The 19,984-nt window shown below is 47.3% G+C and overlaps 1 pseudogene; it reads right to left on the bottom strand.

Moving 5' to 3' along the window:
* Nucleotides 1-928: 928 nt before the first annotated feature.
* Nucleotides 929-3,136, bottom strand: LOC100453510 (mitochondrial proton/calcium exchanger protein-like; annotated as a pseudogene).
* Between the last annotated feature and the right edge of the window lie 16,848 nt (nt 3,137-19,984).

Raw genomic sequence — 19,984 nt, 5'->3', positions numbered from 1 at the left:
GAAGGTTAACAAGGATATCCAGGACTTGAACTCAGCACCAAGCAGACCTAATAGACATCTACAGAACTCTCCACCCCAAATCAACAGAATATACATTCTTCTCAGCATCTCATCACATTTATTCCAAAATTGACCACATAGTTGGAAGTAAAGCATTAAAAAGTCAGGAAACAACAGGTGCTGGAGAGGATGTGGAGAAATAGGAACACTTTTACACTGTTGGTGGGAGTGTAAACTAGTTCAACCATTGTGGAAGACAGTGTGGCGATTCCTCAAGGATCTAGAACTAGAAATACCATTTGACCCAGCAATCCCATTACTGGGTATATATCCAAAGGATTATAAATCATGCTACTATAAAGACACGTGCACACGTATGTTTATTGCAGCACTATTCACAATAGCAAAGACTTGGAACCAACCCAAATGTCCATAAATGATAGACTGGATTAAGAAAATGTGGCACATATACACCATGGAATACTATGCAGCCATGAAAAAGGATGAATTCGTGTCCTTTGTAGCGACATGGATGAAGCTGGAAACCATCGTTCTGAGCAAACTATCTCAAGGACAGAAAACCAAACACTGCATGTTCTCACCCATAAGTGGGAATTGAACAATGAGAACACTTGGACACAGGGTGGGGAACATCACACACCAGGGCCCGTCGTGGGGTGGGGGATGGGGGAGGGATAGTATTAGGAGAAATACCAAATGTAAATGACGAGTTAATGGGTGCAGCAAACCAACACGGTACACGTATACATATGTAACAAACCTGCATGTTGTGCACATGTACCCTGGAACTTAAAGTATAATTAAAAAATAAATAAATAAAATAAAATAAAATTTATTTCTTCTAGTACTGAAAAAAAAAAGAATCACCTCAAAGTGATCACTATTATGGTCATTACCACAACAGCTAGTGAAGCAGGATGGAGGCAGACACCTGCAGGGCCACCAACATGCCTGAGAGCCAAGACCAGCCCTAATTCTTCATTTTTGCAACCTCCTCCTCAGCCTTTCCCTTAGCCTTCTTCTCCTCCACCTCTCCTCCTTCTGCAGCATTGCTACAGTCTCAGCCACCTGACTGGTAGAGACATGAACATCTTTGTCCACAAGCTCAATCACCTTAATGAGGTTGTCAATGTTGACCTTGCCATTCTTATTTTTATCCAGTGTTGAGGCCAAGCTGATCAGCTTGTTTTCTGGAATGTTCTTGATTTACTTCATGGTGCTGATGAGCTCAGTGATACTGATGACTTTCTCTCCCGCTCCCCCTGAGCCCTCTGGCCCAGCTTGCCAGGCCTCTGATCCATCTCCAGCTGTGCGATCAAGCTATCTATCCGCCAGATCATCTGCTGAACTCTCTTTGTCAGTGTCTTGCTGGCTTTAGATTTTTCCACATATTTTTCTTTGCTGGTCTTTGAAACTTCCTTCTTGATCTCTTGCAAGTCATCACTATAGTCCTGGACATCCTCCTTCAGCAGCTCCAGCTCCTCCTTCTCCTTGGTTAGGGACTTATTTTGCTCCTTCAGTTTAGAACATGCGTCGCTAAGTACACCCATTTCTTCTTTAGTTATTTTCTCTTCCTTCAGGATCTCCAGCACAGGGGCAGTGTCCTTCAGGGCCTCTGAGGGCAGGATCACATCAGGCACTTCTGGCTGCTGGTCAGCCACTGGCCTCTCAGGGGTGGCTTCTTCCACTTCATTTCTTGGGGTAGCTTCTGCAACTCATTCTCCCTGTGCTCCAGCTGGATGGCCATCTCCTCCTGTAATGTGGCCTCCAATTTCACTTTGTTGTCCACCTGCTCACCCTCAACCTTGTCCACTTTCACCTGGGCTCCCTTCACCACTATCTCTGGAAGAGTCTGCAAGGTGGTTTTGAGCTGGTCAGTAGGAGAGAGGGTGTCTGGGAGGTACATAGCTCAGGACAATAAGAGCAGTGATATGGGGATCTCTTGATGCAAATGCAGGTCCAGCCACTGCTTCAGCAGGCTCCTCAGATGGTTTTCTGAGACCCCGAGGGCCCACATCCCTTGAGTTCTACATGTCGACAGCAATTCCTTGATATTAAGGCTGTCCACCCCTTCCTCAGCAATCAACTCATTGTCGGCCTTTATGGACCTCAACCTCATGGTGAGCTGGAAGCATAGGAAGTTGTTGGTGCCTATGGCCTGGAGACCCAGCAGCTCACACAATGCCACCAGCTGCTGGCAGGTGAGGTTAGACAGGGTCAGCTCATCCTCAAATAATTTGGGAAAGCACATGATCTCTTCATCATTAGGTCTTTCCTGTCTCTCAGATCTTCTGGAAAAACATGGAGAAGTCTTTCGCAGTCCTCCTCTTGGCTTCTTTTCTCCTCAATGGTGTCCTGGAGAAATTTAGCCAGTTCCAGCTCCCCCATAGCTGCTTCTTTGGTCTCTCCTCCTTGATGGACTGGGTCTCAAATGTGGACAGCAACATGTTGGGAAAGATTTTCACTATGATGGGCAACAGCAACTCCATGAAAAGAACCACTGCAAAGATGAGGAACGGGACCAGGCAAAAGAGGTCAGCACAGACACTGACAAACTGCCTGTGCTCCTGGTGGGTCAGCATATGGCCACTGAGAATCCCCCAGAGCGAATGTGTGGCTATCTTGGTGTCCATCCAGAGAAGGCTGAAGCCGTGGTAATAGAGCTTCAGCCCGTCCAGGACCCTCCGCCCCACAGACTTCACTGGTGCCTCTTCAGGGGGGTTGTACCCGGGGCTGCCTTCCTTCAGCTTCTTGTTCTTGTCCTTGTGGGACTTGACTACGGAGTAGTCGCCAAGGTGGGGAGATGAGTGCCAGCAGCGCGCAGGAAGGTCCTGAGGTCCCGTGACCACCAAACTTGGTGCCACCGTAGCCACTGTGTGCCAGCGCTCCAGCCTCACAGGCCAACCGCTGAGGTGATGGCCTCTGAAGGAAGGTACACCGGGTAGGCGGGGGTGTAGCAGCTAAATGGAACATTCACGTGGCTTGTCAGCCCTGCGATGTTCATCCAACCGAGACCAGCACGATCCCCCAGGTCACCCCTCAGGGCAGCGACGTGGGATGGTGAGAGGCGGGAAGCCACCCAGCCCTGACAGCTCCTCAGTAAGATGGATGACATGGGCGTCCTGCAGCAGCTTCCTCCTCCTCCTCTTCCTCCTCTGAGGCTCCTGGGCCTATGTTGCGCCTCAACCTGGCCCGCAAGGACGACTGACAAAGGCTGTGGACCAACAAACAGGTCCAGGACCCAGCATCAAAGGCGGCCAAGCCACTCACAGACTTCCGGGGACCAGGTAGGCAGAGCAGGGACGGGGAGGGGAGGCGGGGTTGCCTTCACCAATGGGCACTTCCGCTCCTGCACACTCCATTTCTTTAGATGGTTGATCTCTTTCATTAGTTTTATTATTTCCTTGTGTAGGTCCTGTACACATTTTGTTATATTTATACCTAAATAATTCTTTTCTTTTTTTCCTTTTTCTTTTTTTTGGTAAGTGTTACTGCATTTTTAATGTCAAATTGTAGTTGTTCGTTGCTGGTATCTATGAAAGCAATGGACTTCTGTATATTAACTTTTTTTTTTTTTTGAGATGGAGTCTTGCTCTGTTGCCCAGGCTGGAGTGGCTCAATCTCGGCTCACTGCAACCTCCGCCAAAAGGATTCAAGCAATTATCCTGTCTCGGCCTCCTGAGTAGCTGAGTCTACAGGCACCTGCCATCACGCCTGGCTAATTTTTGTATTTTTAGTAGAGATGGGGTTTCACCATATTGGTCAGGCTGGTCTTGAACTCCTGGCCTCAGGTGATTCACCCACCTCAGCTTCCCAAAGTGCTGGGATTACTGGCATGAGCCACCACGCCCAGCCCTGTATATTAACTTTGTATCTTGCAACTTTGCTATTTCTTCTAGTCGTTTTTTTGAAGTTATTTGGGATTTTCTCCATAAACTATCATGTTATCTGTGAACAAAGACAGCTTTATTTCTTCCCTCCTAAACTATAGACCTTTTCTTTCCTATTCTTATCTTATTGCATTAGCTAGAAATTTCAGTACGATGTTGAATAGGACCGGTGAGAGGGGTCATCTTTGGCTTGTTTCTGACCTTCACTGGAAAGTATCTAATTTCTCACTATTAAGCATGATGTTAGCTCTAAGGTTTTGCAAATATTCTTTACCAAGTTGAGGAAATTCTCCTTTGTTCCTACTTTCTTGAGAGTTTTGTCATGAACAAGTGTTAGATTTTGTCTCTTTACTTTTAACCTTTATAGTTAAAGTGGCTTCTTGTAGACAACAGAGAGCTTTTTTTATTCCTCTGACAGCTTATTTTTAATTGGTACATTTAAAGCATTCGTATTTAAAGTGATTATTGATATAGTTGGATTATTATGTATCGTGTTTGTAATTGTTTTCTATTCACTGCACTTGTTTCTTATTTGTTAATTTATTTTGAGATGGAGTTTCCCTCTTGTTGCCCAGGCTGGTGAGCCATGGTGCAATCTCAGCTCACTGCAAACTCCATCTCTCAGGTTCAAGCAATTCTGCCTCAGCCTCCCAAATAGCTGGGATTACAGGCACGCACCACCATGCCCAGCTAATTCTGTTTTTTTTTGTTGTTGTTGTTGTTGTTGTTGTTGTGTGTGTGTGTTGGTGTTTTTGTTTGTTTGTTTTTTGTTTTTTTTTTTTTTTAGACAGAGTCTCACTCTTGTCACCTAGGCTGGAGTGCAGGGGTGCAATCTCATCTCACTGCAACCTCTGCCTCCCAGGTTCCAGTGATCCTCCTGCCTCAGCCTCCTGAGTAGCTGGGATTACAGGCACCCACCATTATAGCTGGCTAATTTTTGTATTTTTAGTAGAGATGAGGTTTTGCTGTGTTGGCCAGGCTGGTCTCGAACTCCTGACCTCAAGTGATTCGCCCACCTTGGCCTCCCAAAGTGCTGGGATTCCAGGCGTGAGCCACCATGTTTAGCCTGAGTTTTTATTTTAATCTTACTAGAGCTGAGCTGTGTCTAAGGTTTGCTATAGCTATAGGTGCCAAAGGCTTTGGTTTCCTCTAATTTCCTTGGTTTGTTTTTTCTCCATGGTTAACTTTGGGTTTCCCTAACAACTACTTCTTAAAGAGTCTGTGTCTTACAGCTGTTTCATTTGTAATTCATTGTTATTATACTGAAGACCTGTTGTGGTGGTGGAAATAAAATGTTGGGGAGAGGAGGCATTCTATACTCTTATTATTAAATCTTAGTTTTTTTAGTTGGCCTGAGCCCCTGGGCTGTGACCCTCAGAAGCATTTTTTGGCCCCATCATTTTTTTCCCTTCTCCTTAAGTAAGACAGACAGGAAGGATGCAGCGGGCTGAGTTGTCTAATTGCTCCAGTCAGACAAGGCTCTGATAAAGTAGTTTCTCGGGAGGGTTGGCCTTTGTTACTGAGAAAGCTCTAGGGGTGTTTCAAATGGTTATTTTCCCACTCTTTCTGTCTGGAACAAGGGTTTTTTTTCTCTGATCTTCCCAATGTCAGTCTGGTGGGGTTCCTGGAGGTAAAACCCACTTACATATTGAAGGGAGACCTACAACTAGGCCCCCAGAAGTTTTTAATTTTCAAGCAAGTTCATTCTTAATTTCCAGAAATTCATCGAAATTACTATTCAAGTGTTCCCAACAGTTCCTGGCTCCAGTGGTTTCTGCTTCAAGTAAGCTGATCTTGGCTGTATTCACTCATCTCCCCAGATTTCAGAGTGGCAGTTTGCCCTGTGACCTGAATTCTCTGAAGAGAATTAAGAAACATTGTTGACTTTCAGTTTGTTCAACTTATTTCATGGTGTGAGGATGGGTGTGACAACTTCCAAACTCTTTATACATCAGAGCTGAAACCAGAAGTACCCCCTGCTGGCGTTTTAACATATCTGCCAAAGGCCTGCCCCCCAGCCATGGGACAGGGGGACAGAAAACTGTGCAGGGGAAGCAAAGCCAGGAGGAGCCAAACTCATGATAGGTCCATTCAGTAGACCTGTCCCGCTGCCCTGCAAAAAGGAGGCCCAACCAGGGGAAACCAAGGCCCTAGGGAAGGAGCCACAAGCTTCATGCCCAAGAGCTCTCAGACTCCCTGTTCCTCTGCCAGCCCCGGCCTTCTGGATCCCCCTCTAGGGCTTGAGTTGGGCTGCAGTGGAGGAGGAAGCATGGGGCACATGAGGGTGGCTGAGGTTAAGCTGGCCAGGCAGACCCGTCAAGCACTAGCTCCACTCCTCACTAACTGCAATACCTTGGCCTGGTCACTGCCCTTCTGGGGCTTCAGTCCCCATCTGTAGGATTATAAAATAACAGCACTATTCTGGTGTAACTGTGGAAGGGAAGAAAGTGCCTGGCACTGAGCCTGGCATACCCCAGTGTCATACAAACACATTTCCTTCTTCCCCCTACAGGAGTCACCTCCAGTCCAGTATCCTTGCCTTTGCACTGCTTTCCCTGACTCCTCACAGGTCAGCACCACCTTCCCTTCAACCCACCCCAGCCCAAGGGCCACCCAGAGGAGGCAAAGATGGAAGACTGATAGCAAGTGATGAATGTTAATGGCGGTATGTACCAACCACTCTTCTAAGCATGATGTATATATTTGCTTAGATGTATGCACCAAAAAAAGGTATGATCTAGAAAATGTGTTACCTCTATATTACAGAAAAGGAAAACCAAGGTTCAGAGAAGTTTAGCAACTTCCAGGATCACAGTCAGTAAGTGGTGGAGCCTGGGTTAGAACCCAGAGCCCACATTCTAGGAAAAGGAATAAAGGAAGTGAAGATCCTCCACCTTGGGAAGTGGCGACTCAGCAGGATGAGAGCATCTCACTCATTGTACTAGTTTGGCTGTGGGGTTTCAAGGACTGGCGGCTTCCTCCAGTGACCTCAAGTTCCAGGGTTAACTGAGGGGATGCTTGTGCCAATGAGAGAGCCAGAGCCCCCACAGAGCTGGACTGAGCATGGTGCAGATCCCAGATCCCCATTATCCTGTAGTGGGAAGGGGTCAGGGATCTGCCCGTGTGCCTCATCCAGGACTTCTTGAACTTGAATCTGCTCACAAATCCCTGGGGATCTTATTAACATGCAGATTCAGATTCAGCCAGTCTTGAGTAGGGTCCACGATTCTGCATTTCTAATAGGCTCCCAGGCATTTTTGATGCTGCTGGTCCAGGGACCACATTTGGAGAAACAGTTCTCTATGGGACCCTGCATCCCTCTCAGGCCTCACTTCCTTCAGGCCTCTTCTTCTCTTCTTGCTTCTCTCACTCCACTTGCCTGATTCTCCAGTTCTGGAGTGAGGGTTCTCCCCACTTCTCCACCTCTTAGGTGGCAGGACAGCTTCTGAAGCGCATTTTAAGAAAATTACCCAGGGAATGGCCAGCCAGCTACCATACTAGTTAGCCAGCAGGGGCCAATCTATGAGTTGAACCTAGGATCATCCATCACTTCTGAGATCCCAGGACTGCGGCTACTGGTGAAAACGCAGCATTTATATCACCTGTAAAGTGGAGAAATTATCATAGAACCTGACCTCAATGGGTTGGCTTGAGGATTAAATGGGTTAGCATACGCGAAGCAGTCAGCTCAGTACCTGGCACACGGTGAGCACTACTTAAGCCTTAGATCTCACTTTGTTGAATGACTCTTTATAGCAGATGTGGCTTTGATATTGGCCCACAGATTATTGCATGCCATGGTCCTCAAACTTGAGCATGCATCAGAATTGCCTGGAGGGCTTGTTAAACATAGATCGCTGGGCTGCACCCCAAGGTTTCCGATGTAGTAGGTCTGTAGTGGGGAGCCGAGGATCTGCACTTCTCTCAAGTTCCCAGGTGCTGCTGATGCTGCTGGTCCAGGGACCAACTTTGAGAACCTCTGATCTAGGAGCAACTCCTGTCCCTGCCCCACAAGGAGCCTGAAGGCCAGAGCTGGCAGTGCTAGGCCAGGTCACACCCAGAGTTAGAAGCCTTACCAGCCAGGTATCCTGGGCTCCAAGGACACCAGAGAGGGGCTTGTCTGAAGCCCGAAGCCCCTCCACAGGCCTCTCCTGCAGGCCTCTGCCTCTTTCCTGGCCCAGTGCCCTGGCCCTCGCAAGGCCCCTCCGCCCAGCTTTGTTTGCATTCCTGGAGGCTGCGTCAGCCTGGGCAGCGGGCGTGTCCATGCGGGCTGGCCTGGTGCAGCTCTGATGGCTGGCCCCGCACTCCAGGCCTCCTGGGCTGGGGCCGCAGTGGCCACGCAGGGCTCACTTAGCAGGCCGGTGACTCATGCTTCCTCCCAGATCCCGGGAAATGCCTTCCTGCTGCTGCTGCTTTTTTCTCGTTTAATGAGACTTTCTCTGCAGACTTCCATGGCAAACTCAGGATGGGGAGGCAGGGGGAGGAGGAGGAGGCCAAATCTATTCCCAAGAGGGGCCCCAAGAATTCCCATCTCTCTCACACACGCACACACCCCCCCACCCTATTTCCAGCCCCGGCCTGAGCCCCCAACCCACCATGGTGCTTTGGTCCAGGAGGGCCAGCCCCAGAAATGCTTGCTTTTATTAAAAAGGAATGGCCTCACAAAGGCACAACTGTAGGAAAGGTTGTAATTTGCCCAAATAAAACTTAATTTGATCCATGAAATAGCTGTGGTTTATTGTGTAATAGATGTGCTATGTGTTTCAATTTAATAGAAGCCAATATAATAGGGGGCCAGTGGGGGCCTCCAGAGGCCCACCTCTTCCCCTACTCACAGTAGGGCCACACAGCCCGCTCCAATGTTGGGACCCTCCACTAGGAGAGGACGGAGAAGGGCTGCCATAGACCTCGGGCCCAGACCACAGAGGCTCGTGCGAGAGACAGCTCAGGGACAGAACAAGTAAGAGTGCTTGAAGGGGAAAAAAAGGAAAGAAATGAAAACCACCCTTTTTCCAAAGCAAGGCTGCGGGTGTGTGAGTCTGAGGAGGGGGCCGTGGGGGCTGAGTCACTTTCCTGTCCACTGCTGGAGTGGGAGAGCCTCTGCTAGGGGCTGTGGGAGAAAGAAGGCTGAATCTGTCACTTAGAGTATGTTGAGGGGATCCCTTTTAAGAAGGCTTCAGGGACAGTTCCTGGGGCAGTGGCCAGCTGCTTCAGCCCCCAGAGCCTGTGTGTGCCGCCTGTGCTCGGACTCAGAGCAAAGGTAATAGAAGCCGGGGATAGGAGAAAGACAGGAATGGGGCTTAGTTGGGTCTGGTGAGGCTCCCAGAGATGGTCCCATCCAGCACCCCCCTGCCCCCCACCACCCTGGTGGTCCAGACTGAGGCCCAGAGAGGATAAGTGAGTTGCACGAGCTCAGCTGGTCCTCATCCATAAATTCTTAGTACACGCTGGTGCTAGATCAGGGTGGGATGCCAGGCTGGTTTTACAGGACCCACCCCTAAGAGTGCTGAGCAACTGACAGACAGCAGCAGGGGAAGGGAAAGCAGGTATTGCTCTAAGCATGTCGTGTGCATCGTCTCATTTAATCCTCATGACAACCCAGTATGGTAGGTATTGGTGGCCCCATTTTTCAGCTGAGGAAATTGAGGCCGGGGCGGTGGCTTGTCCAAAAATCAGTTACCCCTCAACCCCCTGCTGCCTCTTGTGAGTGGAGGCAGTATCTACCCCATCCTCCCATCCTTCTGAGTTCTGGAACTCTGATCCCTACATCCAGGTTATTCCTCATTCATTCTTCCCGTTGGGTGCTTTTCTTTAAAAGGCCGTTATTTGGCTCTGTGTAACCTTGGACAAACTTCTGAGCCTCAGTTTTCTGATTTGTAAAATGAGAACTGCATGCATCTCACAAGGGCTATTCTAAAGATTAAATGAGATGCCACATGAAAAGCACCTTAGCCAGGGCTTGGCATTCAGTAGGTACTCACAGGTACTCATTAAATCTATCTATTTCTAACAACCTCCATTGAGAATACCATATGCTAGGTTAAGTTCTGGACATTAATTTGGGAGGGAGAATAACCAGGATTTGAATTCCAACTCTGCCATATACTCACATAGTATTGGAACAGGTTCTCATCTTACCTTTCTGAGTCTCAGTTTCATCATCTGTAAAATGGGCATAACATTACCCATCACAGGGATGATGGGACAATTAAATGAGATACTGGATGGCACATAAAAGGTGTTCAATAAACAATAGTTGTTATTTCATCATTATTACCGCTTCCTAAATGCTTTTCGGTGGGCTGGCCTCCAGTGTATATGACCAACATGTCTAGTGTGATGCTTCCCCCTTAATCTTGGTCATGTTGGCTCCTTTGGCGAGAATTTTTCATTCTGTCTGTGAGCTGGGGTTTCTGCCCTGAGGCTGAGAGAACGCTCTGTGTCCTCTCTGCCCCAGAAACAAATCACATACGAATTCAATGACTGAAGGAACCGAAGGCAGCTACCCTGGAAGCATTTGCAGGACATGGTCTTCTCTTTTGTTCTTCCAAGGAAATGCTGCCGCACTGCCAAACCCACTGTTGGGCTGAGAAGGGCGTGTTTGTGGGGCAACAAGAGGGGGAGAAATTAGTCAGGGACAGCAGCAGGAAGCCTTCTCTGAAAGCCAAATGAGAGAGGAGATGCCCCCCATCCCCTCACAAGGACCCTGGGGTGCTCGTCTCCTCCCCTGCTGCCTTGCCAAATCCCACCAGTGCCCACTGGACCACAGGGAGGCCAGGAGGCCCAGTTAGAAAGCTGTGCAACGGCTTGTTCATCAAAAGCTGCACCATGGGGCTTGTATGAGATTGAAGCCCTTGAAGACCGTGATTCACCCAAGGCCACAGTACATCTGTGTGTGTGTGTGTGTGTGTGTGTGTGTGTGTGTGTCTGCTATTTCCATATGTCGTGTGATCTCCCTTCATCTCAGTACCTCACAGGGGTGCTACAGAGATCAAGCAAGGCGGTCATGTGTGGAAGTCCACTATTAAATGATACAAATGTGAGGATTTATTTACTTATTTATTTATTTATTTTTTAGACGGAGTCTCGCTCTGTTGCCCAGGCTGGAGTGCAGTGATGCAGTCTCAGCTCACTGCAACCTCCGCCTTCCGTGTTCAAGTGATTCTCCTACCTCAGACTCCCGAGTAGCTGGGACTACAGGCATGTGCACCATGCCCGGCTGATTTTTTGTATTTTTAGTAGAGACGGGGCTTCACCGCATTAGCCAGGATGGTCTAGATCTCCTGACCTCGTGATCTGCCTGCCTCAGCCTCCCAAAGTGCTGGGATTACAGGCATGAGTCACCTCGCCTGGCCTGAGGATTTATTTATTGTCTTTTAATAGAGTCAAACTTCAATTAAGCAGAGCACTGGCAGCCAGAGATGTTTAATTGAGATTTAATGGCAAATCCTTTTTGTTCAACATTTATTGTGGAGAAACTTTTTATAATTATAATTCATAATGAAGTTTAATAGAATGAAAATGATATATGATCTGTGTAGGAAGTTTCAAAAATGTGGGCAACTATAAAAGAAAAAGGATACAAAAATCATTCCTAACTCCAGAACCCAGATATAGTCACTGGTTATTATTTTATATTCATATATGCATGCATTTATATCATTAATATCATTATTGTAAATTTGTATGCATATGTAGACCATTTTATTCTGCTAGGGACTGAATTCAGTGCTTACTACATTATCTATGTATATATGTATAAATGAAGTATCACATTATATATATGTACGTTCATCATCTGCTTTTTTTCCATTCAGCATTATTTAATGATAATTTTTCTATATAATAAAAAATATTCTAAAACATGATACTTTTCTTTATAACAATAATCCATGTGTATGGTAAGGTAACTAGTCCAGAAAAACAGAAAGTAGAAAGAAAAAAAGCCAGTCGTATCTGCATCTGCCCCCCCATTCCCCAGATGCAAGTGCCATTAACAATTAAGCATAATTTTTAAAAGTTGTATAATATTTTGACACATAGATGTGCCATCATTTCTGTAATTTCCTATTATGGGACATTTAGACTGCCTCAGAATCTTTTCTGTTATAGAAAAATGAATATTTCTCAGGAAAGATCCCCAGAGGCAGCATTGCTGGAACAAAAGGTACAAACATTTTTAAGGCTTTTGATCCAGATTGAGAAACTGATTTCCTGAAAGCAGCTGCCATTATAGCCTCATCTGCATGGAAGGAGACCATGCCTTTTGCTCATCTCATTTTATCTCAGTCCCACTGAGCGTGACTTTAAAAAAAATACTTTGGCCGAAGTGATCAGTGAAAAACAACATCTCCCTATTTTAATGGAATCTTTTGTTTTCTACTGAGATTAAGCATTTTTCCAAATACTTAGCCACGGAAATTTTCCCTTTTGATTTTGTTTTTATATCCATTGCCCATTTTTTCTCATTCTGGGTTTTAGACATTTTTTCTTTTTGATTTGTAAGTGCTCTTTACATATTTCTTTTTATTTTAATTCTATTTATGGTGTGTTTTGATGTACAGGAGTTTCCAATTTTAAGTATTCAAATATAGGCATCTTTTCCTTTATAATTCCTTCCATTCCTGCTGTGCTTAGAGAAGCCCTTCCCAACCAGAGATCAAAATCACGAACATTTTATGTTAGTTATTTTATGATTTCATTGTTTTCACATTTTGCAGCCTCATCCATCTGGAATTTATTCTGCTCTGTAGTGTGAGGTGAACATGGAGCTATTTGCTCTCCTCCCCACCTCCCTCCACCATCTCCTGGGTTTCCCCAGCTCCACTTCTTAAGCAAAGCTCCCTTTCCAGGGGAGTTCTGTGCAATGCCGCAGCTCCAGGCACTGTGCCGTCACCATGTGAAGACCCCTCAGTCCTCCAGCGTCACCTACATTTGCCCACCATGTGCCACGGCCCTCACCTCCTCCTGGGGACACAGACCCCAACACAACACAGTTGCCACTCTCAGGCAGCTCCTAGGCTAGGGAGACAGTAGGCCTGTAAACAGACAGTCACAACAGCATGTGCCAAAGTCTGGAATAACGACGGGTGTCTAGGGGCTGTGCAAGCTCTCGGAGAGGACTCAGGGTTTACCTGTGCCAAATGAGGGGAGAGCCATAAGGGGATGCATCCCTGAGGAAGGGACAGGTAAGCAGGAGCATTGAGAAGCCAAAATAGTAAAAGACTCCAAGGCACACAACCAACAGGTAGCTCCAGGGGATCACAGTGGCTGCGCCTGGGTGGGAGAAGACAATTGTCACTATATGCCATTTGGTTCATATGCGTGTACCTCCTAATAAAAACATTAAATGTTCACAAGAATCACCTTTTTAAATGAACAGAAAAGAAGTTCTGTTCCGCAATTCAGCAGGGGAGTTGGCGAAGGGCCTTCTAGGAAGAGCATAAGCAAAGGCTTGGAGTCACAAACCAGGAAGGCATGACAGCTCAGCCTAGGGAGGGTGAGAAGCTGCAGACTACGAAGGGCCTTCTATTCCCCGGGAAGAGCTCGGGCTTGGACGGGCAGCCATGGAAGGTTTTGCACGAGCATTGACTTGGCCAAGGCTGCATTTTAGAAAGATCCATCTGGCTGCATCACAGAAAGAGGGACAAAAGTCACTCCTGGGATAAGCCGAGGGACCCAGGATGAGACAGCTATGGTGATGTCACAGAGAGATGATCATGTACTCAGAGCCATGGTGGTCTGGGGCTGCCTCTTCCAGCCTGGAAGAAGGTGAACATGTGGACACCTGGCATTTAGTCACTTTGGGATCCTACCACAGGGGAGGATTCTGGGTCTGCTCTGCCCCGGGCCCAGCCTCAGTGTGCTTGGCTTCTCTGGGGGTGAGAGTTAGGGAGCTAGAAAAGCCGAGGAGCCCCAAAACAACTAGTCTCTGTAGCAAGAAAGATCTCAGTCCAAACCCTGACTCTGTCTCTTATTTCTCATGAGAACTTAAATTACTGAGATCCTGCCATCCTCATTTTTCTATATCTGCACCACAAGACAAAGGGGTTAGTGTGAGTACACAGTGGTAAGTATCCCATTAGAGAATGTATATAAGGTTCCATGTGCATGGCTCCCGTTATGTTATATGTAAAGTATAATACCACTGCTCTGAAGAGGGGGAGTGCTTTAAAAGGAGAGTCTAGGCCAGGCGTGGTGGCTCACGCCTGTGATCCCGGCACTTTGGGAGGCCAAGGTGGGTGGATCACCTTTGGTCAGGAGTTTGAGACTAGCTTGGCCAACGTGGCGAAACCCTGTCTCTACTAAAAATACAAAAAATTAGCTGGATGTGGTGACACATGTCTGTAATCCCAGCTACTCGGGAGGCTGAGGCACAAGAATCGCTTGAACCCGGGAGGCAGAGGTTGCAGTGAGCCAAGGTCGCATCACTGCACTCCAGCCTAGAAAACAAGAGCGAAGCTTCGTCTAAAAAAAAAAAAAAAAGCTGGGCATGATGGCTCACACCTGTAATCCCAGCACTTTGGGAGGCTGAGGCAGGTGGATCACGAGGTCAGGAGATCGAGACCATCCTGGCTAACACGGTGAAATCCCATCTCTACTAAAAATACCAAAAAAATTAGCCAGGCATGGTGGTGGGCACCTGTAGTCCCAGCTACTTTGGAGGCTGAGGCAGGAGAATGGTGTGAACCTGGCAGGCGGAGCTTGCAGTGAGCCAAGATGGTGCCACTGCACTCCTGCCTGGGTGACAGAGCGAGACTCCATCTCAAAAAAAAAAAAAAAAAAAAAAAAGGAGAGTCTAGAAGACGCACTGCTTAACTCAAAGTCATATCTGGGATTTCAGGCACAAGAAGGTGGCTCATGAGAAAACCCCAGCCCATACTCTGATTAGCCCTTTCCACTCTGCTCTGTCCATCCCAGGCCCTCTGGCAAGCCTTTCATTCTCTCCTGGGCCATGTCTCAGGCCACATCACTGTCCACATCAGTACCTCCTGTTTTCCAAAGCACTTTCCTGCTCCCGAGCTCATTTTGTCCTCACCACAAGACCTAAGCATGTCTTAGACCCATTTCACAGATGAGGCAACGGAGATTCTCCTATGAGTAGGAGGCATTAGGGAGCCCACTGGCCGCTCCGTGCTCCCCCAGCCTTCTAAGCCTCTCAAGGCTTAGATCTGGTGGTATCCAGAACCAGGAGACATGAAATGCCACAGGCCAGGGTCTGTGGGGCACATGAAAGAATCCCAGCCGTTTGGATGAGGGAAAAAACTACTGAGGCCGAATTTAGGGAGCACTGGAACTGAAGTCAGGCAGACCTGGTCACAACCCAGTGCCAACACTTGGCCGTGTGACCTTAAGCAATCGCTTGACTTCTCTGATCTTTCGCTTCTCCCCTGCAAAGCAGGCACTATCCCACAGAAACTGAAGCATTACTGTGAGTATAAAACAAGAGGCCTGATGGTGCTAGAGTTATCTCTTACCTGTGTAACAAATTATGTGTCTTTGAAGAGACTGCCTAAGGGCAGTCGGTCCAACCTGTCCTGTTTGTCTACACCACCAGTCGGGTACCATTCAGCACTCCACGGAATGATGCATGCCCCACCCTGCCCCGCCTTCTAAGGCGTCCGACGAACAATGCATGTGGGGCGGGGCAGACATCCATAAGTGCTGACAGGTGTTTTGCATGGGAGGTGCAGGAGCTGGGCTATCTCATGCTATGTCCTAAAACTTCTTAGTTTTTCAGTAAGGTTAAGGGAAATGGCAATCAGATAATGGTTACAGCCGTCTGGTGGAGGATGATCAACCCAGCAGTCTATTAAATTCAAGGCCCTTGCAACAGTTTGGGAGAGCTGCACCAGGGCATCTTCCATTGTCAGAAAGGCTCCTGAGATCTAAAGTGTCCACCCCTTCCCAGGTGCTGGGGTGTTGCTTTCCTTCCACTAACCCAAAAGCAGTGTGTTCCACTGCAGTAGCTGTAACTTCACCTTTTTCCCAATTGTGCCTTACTTGTATCCAGACTTTTCTTCCAGAAGGGTCAGGTACAAGAGCAACAGGATATTTTTATAAAATTTAACCAGAATTCAGTTTGAATCCCCAAGAGACCAGCATGGGCAACATGGCAAAACCCCATCTCTACAAAAATACAAAAATTAGCCGGGTGTAGTGGTATGTGCGTGTGGTCCCAGCTACTCAGGAGGGTGGAGGCGGGAGGATCACTTGAGCCTGGGAGGTCAAGGCTGCAGTGAACCTCTTGGCCAAACTATCAACTGTAGGTTGTATCAACTAGGCCGGCCATTCAGGAGAAGTAAGAAGTACAAGGCCCAGGAGTTGTTAGAGTAGAATCTCAAATTTCCAAAATTGATTTTTTTTTTCTTTGAGCCAAGGTTCTCACCTTGGTGCCCAGGCTAGAATGCAGTGGTGCAATCTTAGCTCATTGCAGCCTCAACCTCCCAGGCTCTCCCGAGTAGCTGGGAACATAGGCAAGTACCATCATGCTTGGCTAATTTTTGTATTTTTGTAGAGATGGAGCTTTGCTATGTCGCCCAGGCTGCTCTCGAACTCCTGTGCTCAAGCGATCCACCCACCTTGGCCTCCCAAAATGCTGGGATTGCAGGCATGAGCCATCATGCCCATCTCAAAATTGGTCTTTATAACCCCCCCACCCCTTTCATCCTGGTCATTACCCAGAAAGTGGCCAAGAGTAAATGATCCCTTTCTGGACAGCCAGAATCAATGACCAAACTGCCTTACTCAGGTGTGTAGACTAGGAGATGGTGAGACAGAGTTGCAAACCTCGGCCCAAGTTTTGAGGAAGTTGTTCCATCACTCAGCAGTATCGGATGCCAGTGGATGGCAGGAAGCACGGAAGGTCATCAGATACCTTGATGGTCTGCCCATTGTTGGGTGCTTTCTGCAATCAAACGTATACTTTTTTTTTTTTTTGAGATGGATAGGGATGTAAAGCTGAGATACTGCTGGGGCCAGGTGAACTATGTTGTTGAGTCTACCATTCCCATTGGATGAATAGAACTTGTTGGGCCCTTCCCACCTTGTTAGTCATTTAATCTGAGTTGACCCACCCCAGCTGGGAATACAGACCATGCAGTCACAAGGACCCTGTTTGGTTAGGTGTTCAATTTCACTAAACCCAGTAGCAAGCTAACAGGCAATTTATAAAGGAGTACAAATCATACAAAGCTTCTCCCTTTAGCCAGAAGCTTCAATAAGCAAAATCACCTGTCACTTTTTGCTCTTATAGCTCAAAGGGGTCGTTAGGATTGTGGGGCCCCAAAGGTATCAGCACTTCTCTGTGTATGAACTTTCCCCATTGAGAGAATCTCAATGGCCCTTATGGGACAGGGAAGCACGAGCATCGAATCACCAATTCCTGCCAGCCATTTAGATGTAGAAGCCACAATAGCAGTATATTGACATGGCCCAAAGTATCATGTTAGTTTCCCTTCCCCTCAATGAACCCTACTCAAGTACATTAGCTGAATCCAGGCTCCCCCTCCCGCCATGGGTAGCATGTTGATTTGGCTGCCTGTCTCCCACAAACCCATAAAGGTTTGAGTTCTTCTCCTCTCTAAAGTTCCTTGATGTGCTTGAATGAGAGCAACTTTAGCCCCCTTGGGAACAAGAAGACTTTAGCCCCACCCCAATCTTTTTTTTTTTTTTTTTTTTTTTTTGAGAAGGAGTCTCGCTCTGTTGCCAGGCTGGAGTGCAGTGGTGTGATCTCGGCTCACTGTAACCTCCACCTCCCAGGTTCAAGCAATTCTCCTGTCTCAGCCTCCTGAGTAGCTGGGACTACAGGCACACACCACCACACCTAGCTAATTTTTGTATTTTTAGTACAGACAGGGTTTTACCATGTTGGCCAGGATGGTCTTGATCTCTTGACCTCGTGATCCACCCACCTCGGCCTCCCAAAGTGCTGGGATTAGATGTGAGCCACCACGCCCGGCCCCACCCCAATCATCTTACTCCTTAGATCAGTTGAAGTTGGGGTAGCAGAGGAGGGAGCAGTCAGAGGTGTGAAGGGAGAGAGTGCTTCAGTGCCAGTAAGCAAGGTGCATTCACTTTTGGCTTCAACCAGCATGGTGGTTGCTTATGGCCCAGCTAAGCAGTCCACTCAAAGCCCTATATTGGGACATTCTAATGTTAATGTATTAGGACATTCTTGCATTGCTTTAAAGAAATACCTGAATATGTAAGACCAGGTAATTTATGAGAAAAGATGTTCAATTGGCTCATAGTTCTGCAGGCTGGACAGGAAAACATGGGGCCTGCATCTGCCTCTGGGGAGTCCTCAGGAAGCTTCTACTCATGGCAGAAGGCAAAGTGGGAGCAAGCCTGTCACATGGTGAAAGCAGGAGGAAAGAGTAAGGGAGAGGTGCCACACACTTTTAAATAACTAGGTCTCACCCACTCTCACAAAGACAGCACCAAGCCATGAGGGATCCGCCGCCACGATCCAAACACCTCCCACCAGGCCGCATCTCCAGGACTGGAGATTATGATTCAACATGAGATTTGGGCAGGGGCAAATATCCAAACTATATTATACAGTCATCATCGTTGACACCTCTAGCTTAGTTTTAGTGATACCTTGACTCAGTGGCTGCGGCCACATTATTTTCTGGCTGGGGCCATGGGATTTATGCCCAAAGACTAAGTTGGGCCTGACCTGCAGACAGTGCAGCAACTTGTTAAAGAGATCACCTGAACCCAGGGCATCTGCTGCCCCAAATATAAGATCTTTCAACTTCTTATGTGGTTTCAAAATAAGGACTAGGGGAGTTTTCCAGGGTGGTAGGGTTGATAGCAAAAATTTATCTAGATTTATTTGGGTCAATTTCTCGTTCTCTAGTGGGTCACCATTGGTATTGCAAACCCAACATGAAGGATTAAGAGCCTAATACCAGCCAGGCAAGGTGGCTCAAGCCTGTAATCTTAGCATTTTGGGTGGCTGAGGCGGGCAGATCATCTGAGGTCAGGAGTTTGAGACCAGCCTGGCCAACATGGTGAAACCTCGTCTCTACTAAAAATTCAGAAATTAGCCAGATGCGATGGCACATGCCTGTAATCCCAGCTACTCAGGAGGCTGAGGAATCACTTGAACCCAGGAGGCAGAGGTTGCAGTGAGCCGAGATCGCGCCACTGCCCTCCAGCCTAGGCAACAGAGCGAGACTCTGTCAAAAACAAGAAACAAAACAAACAAAAAAAAAAACTAATACCAACGAATTCTTCATCTGTGGTTTCCTCCAGGTGTTTGTCTGTCTCAGAGAAATCCCCCCAAGCAGACCAAAACTCCCATATATTTCCTTAGAGCAGCCAGGGTCCATTGTAAAAACAACAACAACAACAAATAAACAACAAAAAAACTGAGACCTATTGCTCTCATCTCCAAATGGATGGCATCTCCAGTTGGCATGGTAGAGGGCAGGAGGGGCTGAGTGTTGTCCTTCTTCCTTCACAAGCATCATGTGCCCACCCCCTCATCTCTCGAGTGAACCTGCCTAAGTTGTAACAACCCTTCTGGTCTCTGCCCACAGCAAGAGTGAGTCTCCCTCCCTTCACTCCGTGCATCTGGCCATGTCTGTAATTGCCATCTGAAAGGCAGTGCCACCTTCTGCCCACCTAGGACAAAGCTTAGTGCTTCTTTGTTTCAATGGGGGAGGGATTGAGGCTGGCCATTAGATTGGCGAGGCAGCCCAGAGAAGAGTTAACAACCACCAAGGCACTGTTTTGGCAGCTGTCTTTGAATATACTTCCCAGTACTCAGCCTGCAACCACCTTTCCAATCCTTCTCATTAACAAGCATTAAAATAAAATAGAAGGCCACTTATTGCCCATGTGACCATACAATTTGATCAATATGTTTGGTGCTAATTTCCATGGATTTCCCTCAAATTGCATGAATTGGCTTGTGAGGCCCTCATCTTTCCTCTTCAAGAAAGCTATTTCTCTGTCAGCACCCCATCCTGATCACCAAAACTGTCAAGAACTGTGAAGAATCTGAGATTTTATCCATTTTTTCAATAAGGTAAGAAGTTAGCTTGTCACTGTTTCATGAA

This window comes from Pongo abelii, chromosome 16, assembly GCF_028885655.2.
Source record: "Pongo abelii isolate AG06213 chromosome 16, NHGRI_mPonAbe1-v2.0_pri, whole genome shotgun sequence".
In the NCBI taxonomy this organism is placed as follows: domain Eukaryota; kingdom Metazoa; phylum Chordata; class Mammalia; order Primates; family Hominidae; genus Pongo; species Pongo abelii.
The sequence above is the reverse complement of the archived record's forward strand: the minus strand, read 5'-3'. Positions and strand labels throughout refer to the sequence as shown.